A 17,068-nucleotide genomic window follows, 5' to 3' on the forward strand; every position below is an offset into this window, starting at 1 on the left:
CTCAGAGCTGGCTCAGCCTGTTTTCTTATACCACTCAGGACCAACTCCCATAGGTTAACACTACTCACAGTGGGTTGGTTCCTCTCATATCAAGAAAATACTTTACAGACTTTCCCATAGGCCACTCTTATGGAGATAATTTTCAATTCTTCTCCAAGAATTCTAGCTTATGCTAAATTGACTTAAAGTGAACTAACATAGATTCTAAAGTTCTGCTAGCAGTTATTTGCTAGTAGTAGTTAGTTGTCTTTTATAAAAGCTTGAAAAAAGATATGAGATTATGATGTGTTTGGGAGTGGTTGCATTTAAGATGCTTATGAAGGATACAACTAGAAATATTGACCTAACAGATATAGAGGAGAGAGTTCATACTTTGGTAAAAGAAGAACTTAAGTAGGAAAGTATAGTACATTGAAATAGTAAGTGTGATGCTATCACCTTGAGACAAAGAGTGTATAGTCATTTGGAAGACGTCTGTAGGAGGATGTGGGGCACACTGACATCTGGAGTAAGGGCTGGGAACATAAAGTCTGTCAAAGTGTTTTAAGAGAGGAAACAAAAAATGCTCATAAGAAAAGTATAACCCATGTCTACCTTGAGGACAAGGATGTAATGAAAGACTTTTTCTTTTACTTCCTAGAGGTAAAACTGTAAGCACAGGCTTCCTGATGAAGAACAGATTCATGGTCCAGTGAAAAGTAGAGAAGGACTTCCATCACCATGCAAGGTTCTTTAGCCCATTGCCTTTGTGACCTTGACTATCATAAAAAACAAACCAAACCAAAATAAAATAAAAAAAAAAACCCATCATTATGATACATGTTTCATTTTGTTAGTGCTTCTTCATTCTTAACACTATTTTGTTTTCATAACCATGCACATGAAATATGATAAATTTTAATAGACATTTTATTGATGAGGAAGCTGAGGTTCAGTGGGTGAAACAGTTATACCAAAGTTATTCCACTAATTAGCAGTTATGCAGCTATGATCTTTTGACTCCTATTTCAGTTTGCTCTCTGAAAGAAAATTATTCACACAGTTTAAATTTATGTTCACAATGCTTTTCTTCACAAAGGGAACTTTTATACAGCAAATTTATTCAGCAGATAAAGCATGTTAGAGAAATCTCATCATTAATTGCACATGCCATTTAACCATCCATGGATTTATCAGTTCACCCAACAATTAAATAAACAAGTTTGGGGTACCTTTTGTATGTGCCCAAAACCATGCTATAAGGCTAGATAAAGATGAAAGATAATTACTTGGCTTCAACATAGTCATAGCTAAGAAGTGTTCGGACACATTTTCTTGTTATATGACCATGCCAATTCACTGTATGTCTTGATTAATTTTCTGTCTACATGGAAAACTATTTTCACATTTAATCACTGAATTCTTACTTTTCCGGAGTACATAGTACTAGCTTCTGGAGAGAGGCTGTCATTTTATTCTCTCATTTGAAAGAACATGGCATAGGTTAATATGCTGTTAGATCTTGCATATCATTAGTCCAATTTTTTTGCTTTATGTCTTGGAAATTAAAGTCCAGAAATTTGAAAATGACATGACAAATATATAGTCAGAGCTAATATATAGCTTTGACCTTGAACAATGCAATCCTTGTGGAAGCATTTCTCATAATCTTGAGTCGAGGCTGAGATTAATTCTTATTTACCAGATGTTTCTAAGAGGTTTATTTTGGAAGTTTTATGATTTTTGCACCTGAGAATTAATTTTACCGAAGTAGATGGCATTGTTGGCAAGGATGAAGTGTCATCACCTAAATTTTGAAATCGAGGTTGGAACTCAAATTTTGTAACAGAATACAGATGACTCATGTTCTCTATTTGAGCCCTTGCTCTTACAGCTTCATGTTCAGGAGATGAAGAAACAAGTCTCTAGGCAGTAACATCTGTCTTCCTGAATTAAGCTTGAGCATGAAGTCTTTTTTTTTCAATATTACAAAATCTTATTAATCACATCAATACTATTTTAGTCACTGTTCTTTGCTATGAAGAGATACCATGACCAAAGCAACTCTTACTAGATAAAAAAATTAATCAGGGGTTTGCTTACAGTTTCAGAGATTTGCTATTATCATTATGGTGGGGAATATGCTTGCATTTAAGCAGGCTGGATGCTAGAAAAGAAGCTGAGATCCCCATTGAAATCCACAGTGAGAGACCATGTAGGTTTGGCAGGGACTTTTGAAATCTGAAAGCCTACCCTTAGTGACACTCTTCCTTCATCAAGGCCACACTCACTCCAACAAGGCTACGCCTTCTCATCCATCCATCTAACTTTTTCAAATAGTATAACTTCCTGGTGACTAAGCATTCAAATATATGAATGAGCCTATTGGACCATTCTTATTCAAATCACCACAAATACTAAATACCAATGGGAAGTTGTCAGTCATATATTTTGAGGTTTCCTATGGTAATCTCAGTGTCTTAGTTAAACAATAAAAGCTTATTTCTTATTGGGAAATATCTAGTATAGATCTGGGCCTCTTTCCAAGGTAAAAAAATTTGCCTATTATGATCCAGAATTGAAACCATAAGCTGTTCTTTTGAAAGGGACTACATTTTAAATCAATTGGATCTAAATAAAATGTTCACCGCTATGAAACAGTTGGTTTCTTTCTCATCCTTTCGTGCCCATTGTGGCCTGGAACATATTCTACAGCATCTCTAGATCTGCTACCACCTTGGTGATGGAGACATAGCAGCATCTATCCATAAGGGAGAGTTCTCATTATTTTTGCTCCCATTTCATTGGTTAAATTAAGTCACAAAACCAAACCCAGAACTTGAAGGAATCAACAGCATCATGTAGCATAGTAAAGACAGGGGAATGTTTTCTTTCTTTCTTTCTTTCTTTCTTTCTTTCTTCTTTTTTTTTTTTTTTTTTTTTTTTTTTTTTTTTTTAAGTTTTTTGAAACAGGGTTTCTCTGTGTAGCTCTGGCTGTCCTGGAACTCACTCTGTAACCAGGCTGGCCTCAAACTCAGAAATCTGCCTGCCTCTGCCTCCCAAGTGCTGGGATTAAAGGCATGCGCCACCACTGCCTGGCGACATGGGAATCTTTTAAAGCAATAGTTGATTAAAACTTTTGTTTCATATCATATGTTATAGGAAACTTACCAAATCAAAGCAAAATTAAAAGTACCTAGTTAGCTTGTAACAAACTAGTCTCTTGCCCTGTGCTAAGAGGTTATCTTATCTATGCTAGCTTCTGTAATGGAGAAAAAGTTTGGTATTATTGTTGCCATTTTATAAACTGAAAAATGGAGGTTCAATGATTTATCTAAAGTGGTAATAACTAGCTTACCAATGGGTCTTTTTATTCATAAGGCTTCATCTCTACACAAAGAATTACAAGAAACTAAGGAAAACTGAGTGCAGGAGAAATAATCTTTACCCAGGTAGGGCACACCAATTAATTAAATTCTAAATTTTAAATTTGTTAATGTTCATTAACAAATAGTTATGAAAACACATGCACAAGTAACATTATACAGACTGGGCAGGTTATAATTTGGAATAGGTATATTCCAAATTATACATATACATATATGTACATATATATGTTATTATAATAAATGAAAAACAAAGGTCATGAATTTGAAAAAGACCAAGATGAGTAAGTGTCTGGGAAAAGTCAAGAGGGAAGAAAGGGAAAGGAAATCATGTAATTATAACTTCAAAAATAACAATGTAAAAAGAAAACCTCAATCCATACACAAAAAAGATGAAACACCAAAATCCCAATAATTCCTATAATATCACTTTTATAAACTTAAACTTGTTAGAAAATGGTATAAAAGTAATAGAGAAAGAAAAAGCAGAGTAAGTTTTTCACCTGAAAGTTTATCCTTTTTTAAATAGCCTTCTAAAATGACAAAGAATGCTCAAACTATTCTATTCTCAGAATTTTTATAGCTTTTACGGTTGTTATTTTCTGTGTTTTAAAAAAATAAGTTTTCTATTGCCCTTATATATGTCTCCCATTGTTACCTTAAATTGTTATTTATATCGGAATCATATTGTCTTTTATCCTGTTTTCCCATCAATAATGAATGAAGTACTTGGCAACTAGAAAGTATCTCACAAAATTATTGTTTTAGGGATTTCCATTGCAATTTTCAGGGAACAGCCATAGAGAAAGTACATTGTAAGGATATTAAAATGACTGATTTGACATATCAGAGATTCTCCTCTTGTTTTTGCAGTACTTCCTAGAGTTGTAAATGTTCTTTCCCAGCATGATATTTATTATCTTAAATATTTAATCATAAAGCAAATATACACAGAGAAAGAGAGGGGGAGAGGGAGGGAGAGAGGGAGAGAGAGAGAGAACAGGAAAAGAGTTGAGGAAGTTCTTACCTAAGATATAATTACCTTGTGCCACATGGTACCTAATTTTCAGCACGATGAATATGAAATCATCAGGTTGTAGTAATATTTACATTGGTGTCAGGGATGTTAGACAACCTGGAATAAATAACATGTCACATTGACATTTTTCAAGTAAGATTCCGCCGTCTAAAAATTTTGGTAGAGACTACCAAAAATACCACAAAACCTGAGTGCTTGGAATGTCTTCAAGAAAAATGTGAATAGAAATGACAATTTCCTTGATGGTCACAGCCTAAGAATGATGCAATGTCTGTAAAACGTTGACAACCTGCTTTTCCTGTGGCAGGTCTTAAAGGGTTTCTAGCACATGTTTAATCTTGCTCTTCAGAATGGCACTTGCTTTGTGACATTTCTAAGAATGTGTTTCTAACTTAAAATGGTTGTTTCTTCTATCTAGTTGATGTAGGTCATGGAAAACCATGTGAAGATGGAAGAGATGCTGAAGTAACAAGCCCCAGCGTAAGAGGTTAACAGAACCACTTATTATTCCTGGTGAGAGGAATCTGTCCTAATTGCCCTCATTCCTACTACCTGCTCACCTACTGGGTTCCAGACATGTCTTGACATGCCCATGTTTTCTCTTCTCTAGTATACAGTGACCAGTGCTTCCTATATAAAATACAATGTATTTTGTCTTTGGTTCATTAAGTCCTCAAATCAGTGAATCTTCAACCAATACTAAGAATATTCTCTTCCCTAAATCCCCCAAAACTCTTGATATTGAATATCATATTTAATTATCCAAGGCACAGATGACTGATAAAGGGTAGCACAGAGTCACCACCAAAGGGAAGATGGGGGTCAGACACAAGGACTTAGTGGCTGTATTTGCTAAGGCACATACTCTTCACTCTGATTGACAAACCTGGAATCTGCCTCTGGCTTGCATTGTCGTCTTCTTTCTGAGTCATTCTTTCTGCAGTCTCCTTGGACTTCATCAATATATATAATGGATCAACATCTTTTGTTAAGAGTGTAATTCCTATCACCCATGCAACAAAGATTCTCTTATTATTGCCTGCCTACTCCTGAGGCAATGATCAGCCAAACAAGCTGAGTGACATAGTGTTTTTGTGGGACTCCTAAGAGAAGGGTCGGAGTTTTCTTTGACTCTTTTGCCTACTCTAGGGCCCCTTTCCTCCAGTTGAGTTGCCCCGTACCAGCCTTGATATGAGGGTTTGTGCCTAGTCTTATTATAACTTGTTCTGCCATGTTTGGTTGATATCACTGGGAGGAGTAGATCTAGGGAAGAGGGAAGGTGGGAGGGATACTGGGCGAAGTGGAAGGAGAAATACTGTAGTTGGGATATAACTTACAAGAGAAGAATAAAAAGAAAAAAAGAAAGTTATTGATAAGCTATAGATGTTTTCTGCACTTTTCTTCTGGCTTTCCCTTATCTGGGAGCTCATACTAGTGTTCTTAAATATGAGCTTCTGCTGGAGCCTCTAGAGATAGGCTGAGATATCTGAGCTCTGTCTTTCCCCTATGGCTATATTGATTGATTAAAGTCCTTTCTGATCTTTCATCAATAATTTTATCTTTCTGGTGATCACAGATGGTGATGGAGTGGTACCACTATAATTGGACCTCTGGCTTGGGTTTCCAGGAGCACAGCAAAAATATTCAGGATAAATACAAGGATAGGACTTGGATTTTCCACACTAAAATGTACTGCCAAAGCCATATGTCATTCAGCCAAGTGACTGGCATTATAGACAAAGATCTAAGATAAGAATTGAAAGGCCAGTTTTAGTCGGCTTAGGGGTAAAAAGGTTTGGGGCAAGAACAGAATAGGAAACCTAATATGGAACAAATTGTCTGCGCAGTAAATGATGTTGGGATACTGGCTATCCATATGTAAAGGATGAAGTTAGACCTCCTACTTCAAATTATCTCAAAATAGATCTAGAATTTAGATGTAAGAGCTAGTAAAACTCTCAAAAGGAAACATAAAAGTTACATTTCATAATCTTGGGTTAGGCAATGCCTTTTCTATCAAACACAAAGAAAAGCAAGAAAAGAAAAAACTGGTAAATTAGACTTTGAAGGACAATAAACACTGACATAGGAAGATGGTTGGGTGTGTAAAGTGTTTCTTATGAGGACCAGAGCTCAGATTTCAGAACTCATATAAAAGCCAGTAGGCATAGAAGTCTGCCCAACCCTCATCTCCTGGGAGAGAAACAGGGGCACGATTCCTGGGGGCAGACTGGCTGGATAGAGTAGTCAGTCTTCAAGTTCCATATTTAGTGAGAGACCCTACCTTATCAAGAAAAGGGGAGAGAGATAGAAGACATCTAACATCAATGACCTCTGGCTTCCACATGCAAGTCTGCATACACAAACACATGCCCATACATATGTGATCGTACAAGTAAATCAAACACACACACAAACACACACACACACACACACACACACAGAGAGAGAGAGAGAGAGAGAGAGAGAGAGAGAGAGAGAGGGAGGGAATAACATAGCTATATAAAAAGAAAACAAGTCAGCAACTCACGAAGAGAGAAAAATATTTGCAAAAATTTCTGTGCCAAAATAATAAGATGCCGGATCCTTGCTGGCAGGTCCAGGACAGAGGACAGAGATCCTGGTTCCATCTGAGTTCTCTCCAGGGCTGAGCGGGATGGCGAGTGTCGAAGGCCCAAAAGAAACACATCGAGCAAGGAGTCTTGTCAAAGTAGGAACTCAACTTTATGGCATCAGCCCCTCGCTCAAATAAGTTGGGAACATAGGGTGGAGATTTTGGTGGGGTCAGATGATGTAAGAGGAGGGGGAAGGGTGATTGAGGGTATGGAGTGACTGACAGAGCCAATGGCAAAGCTCTACCTCAGCAACAAGAGGGGGCAGAGGCAGGGTCAAACAGGTATTACTGAATCACCCCAATATAAAGTGACTGAGACTCATCTGAAAACTTGAGCCAGGCTTAGGCTCTCCTACAAGGCTGCAGAAACTCGAGCCAGGTTCGAGTTTGTCCTCAAGGTTCAAACCAGGGACAAAATTGGGCCCAACAATAAGGCTTTTCTTCCTTAGGAGAATATTATCTTCTAATTCTCTTAAGAATACAGAGTTAGGAAAAAAGGAGTACAGACAGCAACTTTCCCAGGGAGCTTGTGTCAAGGAGGAGGACTAAGACCACCCATTGTTTGAAAGGTTAGAATCTGACAGCTGAATTCACCAAAACCACAGGGAAGCAATAGGTGGAGTGATTATGAAAAAATAGGGCAGTTGGTGCTGTGAGCCAATTCAGTGTCTGAGGTTTGAACTGGTTCTTATGGATCTCAAAACCAAATCTTCCAGTGATAGCTACAGCAGTTGGTTGACTGCTCTAATGAGCCTTAGCTTATAAGTGGACCTGGCTGCTCTTGTACACACTTTACCATGTATGGTATCACTTGCCCAAGAAATTAACTATAGAAGTTACATGCCCTGGATCCTCATACTAGTTGTGGTTATTTGAAGGGATACTCCTGACTATGCTTGCTCAACCTTGGCTCCACTGACAATTGGGATGAGACAATTATTTGTTGAGGTTGTTTCATGCCCTACAGGGCAATTAACAATGGTGGTATCACCCCAGTTATGGCAATCAAAACTGTCTCCAGATATAAGCAAATGTTCTTTGAGAACCTTGGTGGATAACTGTTGTTTTATCTATTGTTCTTTCTCAGGGACAGCTAGGACAAAATCCATAGGTTTATAGGGGGTGCTAGGCCTGTGTATGAGAAGGTTCTTTTGACAGAGGAAAAATGAAGGTTGGAACACCAAAGAATATAAATGCAAGTATCTAATTAGAAAACCTGTGGAAAGGACAAAAACAGCACACAGAGCCTCACCATAGACTCAGAAGTAACAAGCTATGCCTTGGGGAAGATGGACATAAAAGAACTTAGGAATGTGAAATTTGTTTTGGACCAAGAAGGACAGATGAGAAAAGAAAGAAAAGGCATTGCAGGTTGGAGCAACATATGAGCATGGTGTGGGAGAGCAGGCATCAGACACAGGAAGTATGGGGACCAGATAAAGAAAGGAGTGGCAAGTCACACAGCCAATTATTTTCTTCCTTATATGTTACTTGAAGTTTATTCTAGGCTTTACTTAATTTCCTTTAGCTTCCTAAAGTAGAAAAAAACGGGGAACTGGGAGGGACCCTTAAGCCCATTTTATAAAATTGAGAAGGATCTGGAGAAGGAGCTCAGCATAAGAAGGGGATTTTTCCCTTTGAATTTCTGCCAGAGAGCAGAAAGGAGTTTTTTCTTCTGCTTTAATTTCCTCCTCTTATCCCCTGAGAAATTTTAAATCCTCCCTAGCAAAAGCTTACTAGTGCCTAGGAAAAAGTAATTTTAATTGGTCCTTTCCAATCTGTGTTGGGATGGGTATGAATGACATTCGTACATTTAAGTCTGATATTTTTAATCTGGGTAATTAAATGAATGAAGATAAATGTATGAAATTCTTTCTCTTGTTATAAACAATTATATCTAAAGTTGTCCCAGCATAGAATATATATATTGAAGGACTTAGAAAATGGTCAGTTAGCCTAAATGAAGGCAATGCCTCATTTTAGTTAACAAAATAGATCTTGACCCTTACAATAGTAGCCATCAGCTATTGTAGCTAGTGTGCAAAATTTATATGTGATGCCAATTACAATCTCTTCATTTCATCTATAAATAATATTTTTGAATACATGCTAAGTATAATGACGATGTATCATGCATTGTGGAATACAAAGTAAAACAAGACATTTTTAATTTCTATATTATGATACTATACATGAAATAACAATGTTGATTTTCAAATAGAATTAGATCATACCATATCCACTTTATTTAGTGAGAGGAATGAGTCAGTGTAGAGGCAAGGTTTAGATCACAGATATACAGCATAGCTGAGATTTTACCTAAGTTTCTTAGCTGATTATTGTGAACCTAGAGAGAGAGTCTTGCTCAAACTTGCTGAACTTCAGTGCCCACATTTTAAAATGTGAGCATTTTAATATTTATCTCAAAGGACTGTCACTAGGATAACTTGATATAATGCATCCAAAGCGCTCAAGCGAATATCATCTTGTAGAGCTTCAATACTTGCCACAACAACTGAAATTAGAGGCATTGCTTGTCTAAATTTATGATAATCCGATTCTGCGAAATTCTCTGAACAGGACAAATAAAAGAGTTATGTGGGAATGTGATGGAAATCTCTACTCCTGTATCATTTAGGTCTTTATGATGTCACTAACCCCTTATGACCCTCCATGAATATGATATTGCTCTTTGATTTACTATTTTCCTAGGTAATGTCCATTTGGCATTTTCCATGATAATAGTCCTCCCTTAGTAGGTCAGAACACCAATGTGTAGAATCTGCCAGCTGCTCAAAATGTCTATTCAAATTATGAATTTGGAAACTTGGAATATAATCACAGGATGAGTTTAGGGGCATCTTTCTTTGTGAGTTGGATCTGAGCTGCAGTTCCACTGATCATTTCATTTCCATAAACATCTATTCTGACAGGAAGAGCACAGTGACATTTTGAGTTAAAATCAGTAATCTAGTAGTCTCAAAGTTGTCATTATTCCTTTTCCCAAAATGTACACTTACCCCAGTAAAAGGCTGTTGACTCCTAAGAAGAATGCTAAAAGAAAGTGTGCATTTTTAGTTTGTACCCAGATACTTTTACTAGGAGATCAAAGCTCTCCTTCATTCAGGAAGTTATGGGCTTGTAAACTGGCTCAAGTCTTGGAGTTTATAAGAGTTCTTGACTCTGATCTGGAATTTAAATTAGGTTTTTGTTTTTCTAACTAAGGGCTTTCTCCATATGTACTCAGATAAAGAGTTTAGTAGTCTTCTTCCCAATTCCTGATCCAGAACACAGATTAAGTAGTGAGTTTGGCTATTAAGTCATTAGTTCTTCTGGTCCCTGATGGCACCAGTCATGGATGTCTTACATGGCTATGCATGCATGCAAAACACCCATACACATAAAATAAAAATAAATATTTAGAACAACTATCAGTCATGAAAACATCATAATCATTTTTGTACTGAAATAGTTATTTCAGAAGGAATATAGTTGAAGAGGAGAAAGACAAGAAGGCTGGTTATGTTATAATTTCTTCAGAGATGATTAAGTTTTTGGCAGTAGAAGGAAAGATTTTAATTCAAAATATTAAAGTAAAATTAGAAGTGAATGAGTTAGAGAACATATGAAGATTCCTCACCATTAAAACTGGGTTTTCAGACATCAATTCTTTCCTAGTTAAAGAATATAGTAAGTGGAGCAGTTTCTTTTACACACACACACACACACACACACACACACAATTTTGATCATATTTTCCCCTCTTTCAACTCCTCCAAAGTCCTCCCCACCTCCCAACCCTCTCAAGGCTGTGAGGTGGACAGTCCATGATTCTGTAGTAGGGTATCTGCCGGAGTATAGATTCAGTTTTTTTGGTGAGAGATTTGAATATAAATTAAGAAAGTCCCTAATTTCTTTCTTTCTTTATGCTAGGCAGCATATACAGTGATTATGTATACATACTGAGAGTAGTCACTCAATAGTTAGACATCTGTGTCCTTTGGGAACTTTGGGCAGAGCACTGTAGAGACAAGAGTTAGGCATTTCAAAGTCTACCCCAAATTTCTGACTTTAAATTCACAGTTAATGGAATTGTCTGGGAATGATTAGAAGGTGAGGCCTTGTTGAAGGTATGTCACTGGGTGGGGGCTTTGAGGTTTCAAAAGCACATGCCAGAACCAAGGTGCTTGCTCTCTCTCTCTTTCTCTCTTTCTCTCTTTCTCTTTCTCTCTGTCTCTGTCTGTCTGTCTCTCTCTGTCTCTGTCTCTCTGTCTCTGTCTCTCTCTGTCTCTCTGTCTCTGTCTGTCTGTCTGTCTGTCTGTCTGTCTGTCTCTCTCTCTCTCTCTCTCTCTCTCTCTCTCTCTCTCTCTCCTTACCCACAAACAAAGACTTTCAGCCACTGATCTAGTGCCATGCTCATCTGCTTCCCTCTTTGATGATCATGGATTATCCCTATAAAACTATAAGCAAGACCTTGTTACATGCATTGTTTTATAAGAGATGCCTTGGTTGTTGTGTCTCTTTACCACAATAGACCAGTAATTAAGACAGATACTTTTTTGTTTCTATAAATGAATACCTGAAAGCTCTTAAGGGAGAAGCTAAACATTTGGCTCATGTTTCAGAGGGCTTAGTCCCTTTTCACTTGGCATTGTGTTTCTGGACCTGTTTTGAGGCAGACCATGAGAACAGAATGAACATTTTATAGATAGAGGCTCTTTATGATGCACAGAAAGAAGGGAGTGGGTATTTCAGGAAGGAACCAGGACCTAGCGATCTCTTTCCTCCAATAAGCTCTACCTCCTACCTTTTATACCCCACATGACTACATTATGAATTTAAGAGAATAATCCATTAATTAGGGAATATCTCTCAGGATCTAATTATCTCTGGAAATGCCATCACAGACATACAGAGGTGTGACTTTTCACTAATCCTCCTGGAATTTCTTTCTTTTTTTTCTTTTTACTGTTATTATTTCCAGGGGAGGGGTTGTTTTTGAGACGGGGCTTCTTTGTGTAGCCCTGGCTGTTCTGGAGCTCACTCTTGTAGATCAGGCTGGCCTCAAACTCACAGAGATTCACCTGAATCTGTCTTCCCATATATTGTGATGAAAGGCATGTACCACTACACCCTCCAGGCATTTTAAAATATAATCATGTTGACAATCAAGATAAGCCATCATACAATGGGTGCTATATGTAATCTATTTTTCCTCATACATACATTGGTCCCACGTAAAACTGCAAACTCATGGCTAGGTAGAATAAATAATATACAATCTTTTGTGTCTGTGCTGGTTCCTCTGTAGAGGACTATGTTTTGCAGTTCTTTGCTGGGTTTGAAATATTTGAATAAGAATCTCATTCAGACTTCAAATGCTTCACACATAAGTATTCTCAACTTTTTTTTTTTTAACAAAACCTTAATCGCAATCTTCAAAATGCTAATACAAAATCTCTCTACTTCCTCTGATCCCTTGGAAGCTTGTGCAAATGTTATGCTAACGTACTCTGCTGCAGCTGAGACAGTGCTTCAGACTTGCTCGTGAGGCACATTATTGACAGTGCTCTGGGAATTCAACCCCATGAGTCTCAGAAGTTAGCAAGCGGAGCAAAGCTTATGCTAGAGAAAAATAAGTCCTATGGCTGCAGCCTTTACTTTTAATTACAATGTCTTAAAAGTTGCAATTCTATTCTGCCATCTCACCAGGTGCTCAAAAAATGAGATTGCTGCATCTTGCTTTTAAAGAGCATGTCTGCATCAAAACATAATATGTCTCTACCTCCTGTGGAACCACCTAGTAATTCAAAGGCATGTTTCATCTGAGTTGTCTAGACTGTCATTGCCATCGGAAAATTAAATACAAAAAATGTTCAGCTCTTACTGCGCTGTATAACAAAAGGATGAGAAACCTCAGAGAGCTCATGGCTTTAAAAGCACAGGCCACCATTCTGCTCTGGAAATAAAACAAGCCCAGGAGTGTTTGTTATGACTTTACAAAGCAGTTTTTAAAGATTTAGAGTTAAAATAAAGCATCTTTTCTAGAAACGGAGGTGTGAAACCCATAGCCATTGTATGTGTTGTCTATCCTGTCTTCTAGAGAGCTGTACAGTAGGCAAGGTCATATAAACTCTCATTGAATTCAATTTCTTGGTTTGTTCAAATCGTTTTTGTTGTAATAGAATTTGGAGACAATTATTATATTGCTAGAAATCATATTTGAAAACTGTTGGGGCCAGAGATGAAATAGAACTTACCAAATTTCTCTGTGGTCAAATCAGAGGGAAAATAATCTAAACCAATGCATTCTGGAAAATGGTGTGTCCAACCAAACTGGGAATGACTCCAGCTTGAAATTAAAAGGACCCTGGCTCATATATTAACCCTGACAGCTTCTAATAAGTTATTTAAACTCTCTGAGACTTAGTCTGTTCACTGGAAAAAATGGTTATGTGATAGTGCGTAAGATACATCGTACATTTAAAGCCATTATCTTGGCCGAGATACATAGCAGTTGCATATAAATATTAGTTATTCATAGGCACAAGAATAAGCATATTGCTATAACATTTTAAAACTTATTTCAATTATGTTTCTGTGTGGTGTGCTTGTGTAGAGTGTATGCACATGTAAGCCTGTATCTGTGGAACCCAGAGGTATTGGATCTTTCTAGAGTCACCGACAGTTGTGAGCCACCTGACATGGGTACTGGGAACTGAACCCAGGCAAGAGCAATACAAGATTTTAACCACTGAACCATCTTGTCTCAATAGCCTGCCAAACATAGGACTGCTCAGCTATGTTTCTTTTTGGCTTCTTATTAGAGAGTAATGATGCTAATTTCAAAAGTTTTTGAATTCAAGTTTTAAGAATCATGTTTCTAAAAAGTAGACTTGAAAAAAATGGAGGAAGTTAGAAAGTCATCCTGACAATAGTTTTACTATATCTAATTGTACTAATGAGTGCTAATTCTGTGACTCTTGTACTTGCAAGTCTGTTTACTCTGGGGGTCCAGACATTAGAAAGTTTATTTTTGTTTTAACATATTTGCTTCTATAGAGCCTGCTGTTTATCATGGGACATGGGTGGCAAGTTAGTAATCACACAAATCATTATGTGAAGCTGTGATGAATGCTAGCAAGGGAAATGCCATGTGCATTAAACCAACTTTCTGCTCCCTGAAGAGACTCTTCCCAAATAGAAGTATTTTAGAATTTTGTTACAACATGTTTTCCCAACCATCTGTTCTTCTCCAATTGAGGGAACTGCTGCCTTACAGACCTTTGTCAGTGACTGTAAAATTCATCTGTATAGTCTCTGCACTTTATATACTTTTTGCTATATGACTAATTTGGATTTATACCAATTGTAGGTAAATGGTTCGTAAATAATGATTTTCCACTTCTTCATTTACTCCCTGAGAAGGAACATCTTTTATATCTACAAAATTCAACCATCACACTAGGCACTGATCTCTAACCAGAGAGTCTCCTATTCATTTCTCAGCCAATGGGAGAGACTTCAAATTAATTATCCCTTTGTCAATATGTTTTAGCTGATTCTACAGAACGTTCGCCTGTTGGATAACCGTACACATTTCTTTTTGTAATTATTGAAAAAAATATTTTCCTCTCATACACACAGTTTCCTCCTCTCCACTCCTCTCAGCTACCCGCCCTTCCCCCAGATCTACCTGTCCTCTGTTTCCCTTCAGAAAAGAGCAGGCCTCCAAGAAGACATGCCAAATAGGACAAAATAATATACAATAAGACCAGGAAAAAGTCTCATACCAGGCTGGACAAGGCAACCCAATAAGAGAAAAAGAGTTCCAAGAGCAGACAAGAGAGTCAGAGCCATACTTGTTTCCACTGTTAGGAGTCACACAAGAATACCAAGCTAACTGCTATAACCAGGGGACCTCTACACCAGAGGATCTGGTGTAGGGCCATGCAGGGCCTGTGCTTGCTGTTTAAGACCTTATGAGTCCACATGAGCCCTGCTTAGTTGGTTCAGTTGGACTTGTTCTCCTGGTGGCTTCCAACTCCTCAGACTCATAGAATCTTCCCTCTACCACTTCCCAGGGGCTTCTCAAGCTCTAAGAGGAGAAACCTGATAGAGACCTCCAATTCAGATTCTCTCTCTCCATAACGTCTGGTTGTGAGTCTCTGCACGAAATCCTATCTGCTGCCAGAGGAAGCCTCCCTGATGACGACTGGACAAGACACCGATCTATGAGAACAGCAGAATAACATTACATGTGGGGAGCGGGGGGGGGGGCTTCCCCTGCAGTGGGTTGCTTACAGGGTAGGTAGCAGAGGAGAAACGGAAGAGAGGGAGGAGTGAGTTAGGCCGTGGTCAAGGGAATCTCACAGCTGAGAACACTTCTGCAGCTCTGACTGACCAGCAACCAGGTGCTTCTTTCTACAGGTTTCACGGAACAGAAACAGACTAATAAGCCTTCAAGAAGTAAAGCTTATGCGGTTGATTATTTGTTACATGTTCCGAGTTATGAGTTCAGTCACAATTAGAAACCACCAACAGATTTTAGTTTTATTATCGGCCCAGTAAGTCCAATGTAGAGAATCTAAAGAATATCTCCTTCAAAGCAAACACATTGATTTTATGACAGCCTGCTTTTAGGCTAGCAGTGTTTAACAGTTTTAAAGCACTCCAGACAAACAAAATATCTGAACCAGTCTTTTCATGAACAGCAAATATTAATACCTAACTCCTTTTACTATGTTTCATCATCTATGCTGTAAAGTAGAAAAAGTTTATTTTCGTCAATCCATCTTAATAACTGAGTTTATTCCTCTCGGGTGCATCTAGTAAGGCTATCTCCTCTATCTTTAAACTACACTTTCAGAGAGCTCTAAACTTATAATCTGTAACTTGTTCCCCTGGGCAGTCAAAGTTTGTCAGTTGCCTCTCTATACCCTGAACCAATTATAATGTTTTAGTTTTCTCAGGGGCAGATACCCTGAAGAAGTTTCCTGGAGTAATGACGTCATCTAGCTACGTGCTTGGCTGGGCTTCATGGTCTCCAGAACATAAGCAAGACTTCAAAATAGTAGATGGATAAAGCTATGTTTAGAAGTTTCCTAAAAAAGACTCAGGCATAATTTTCCCTTGAAATACATAAAATGAATCATAATGCAGAATGTCCCCAAGAATGCAACATGCAGACACCAAAACCCAGAAGTTAGGGACAGAAGGACATTGATTGCAGTACATGACTCAGCTTTGCTGGAACTGTGTCAAGCAGCTGTGCTGACATCATGGCTCTCACTGTTTCCAGTGGATATGGCTTGCCCAACTAGGAATCATATCACTGATTATATGCATTTATGTATATAATAATTACGTATTTTTGCCAGTCCTGATCCTGCATATAGAGGCAGAATAAGGCATGGGTCTCAAGTTAAACTGGAACTCAATTGGCCACTCCCACAAGTTTCGTGTCACCATGGGCCCCACATATCCTGCAGGAAGGACATATTGGCTGTACAGATTTCTTATTAGGGTATTGCTGTACAGATTTCTTATTAGGGTATAGCTGTACAGATTTCTTATTAGGGTATAGCTGTACAGATTTCTTATTAGGGTAGTAAGCATGTGTGTACATTTTCTAAATCTGCCACACTGAATGCTCTATGGCCAGTTTAGGACATTTGTTTCTCTGGGGCTGCTAAACTAGAAGAGGTTAACTGATCATTGTGGGATAAAAAGAAAGAAGAGAATGTTGTTCTTAAGTTTGAACTTAGTCTTCTTATTTAATATTGTGTTTCCCTCACACCAAGTCATTGATGAAAAATCTCTTTAGAAACATAAAATCATAGCATGTTAGCATTGCAAAGGAACATGACCTTTTTATCAATTATGGTAAGTGGCAGAAATTGTAATTTAAGTTGGACTAAGCCCAATAAACTATGGTATTGACTGAATCAATAAGTGTTTGTTGTTGTTTTTTTAAAAGAGGGATCCTGTTTAGTAATATATAACATGGGTGCTAGAGATTTAACTCAGTTTTAAAGGGATTGCCTAATA

The 17,068-nt window shown here is 37.8% G+C and overlaps 1 long non-coding RNA gene across 1 annotated transcript in view; it reads left to right on the forward strand.

The window, feature by feature from the left end:
• LOC116081605 overlaps positions 1 to 16,469 on the forward strand; it is a 63,339-nt gene extending 46,870 nt beyond the window's left edge. The window contains exons 3-4 of the long non-coding RNA XR_004114928.1: positions 4,823 to 4,917; positions 15,103 to 16,469. This is a non-coding gene — a long non-coding RNA (uncharacterized LOC116081605). The remainder of the gene's footprint in view (positions 1 to 4,822; positions 4,918 to 15,102) is intronic.
• Positions 16,470 to 17,068: the final 599 nt, after the last annotated feature.

The sequence above is a fragment of the Mastomys coucha genome, unplaced genomic scaffold (assembly GCF_008632895.1).
Source record: "Mastomys coucha isolate ucsf_1 unplaced genomic scaffold, UCSF_Mcou_1 pScaffold7, whole genome shotgun sequence".
NCBI lineage: Eukaryota > Metazoa > Chordata > Mammalia > Rodentia > Muridae > Mastomys > Mastomys coucha.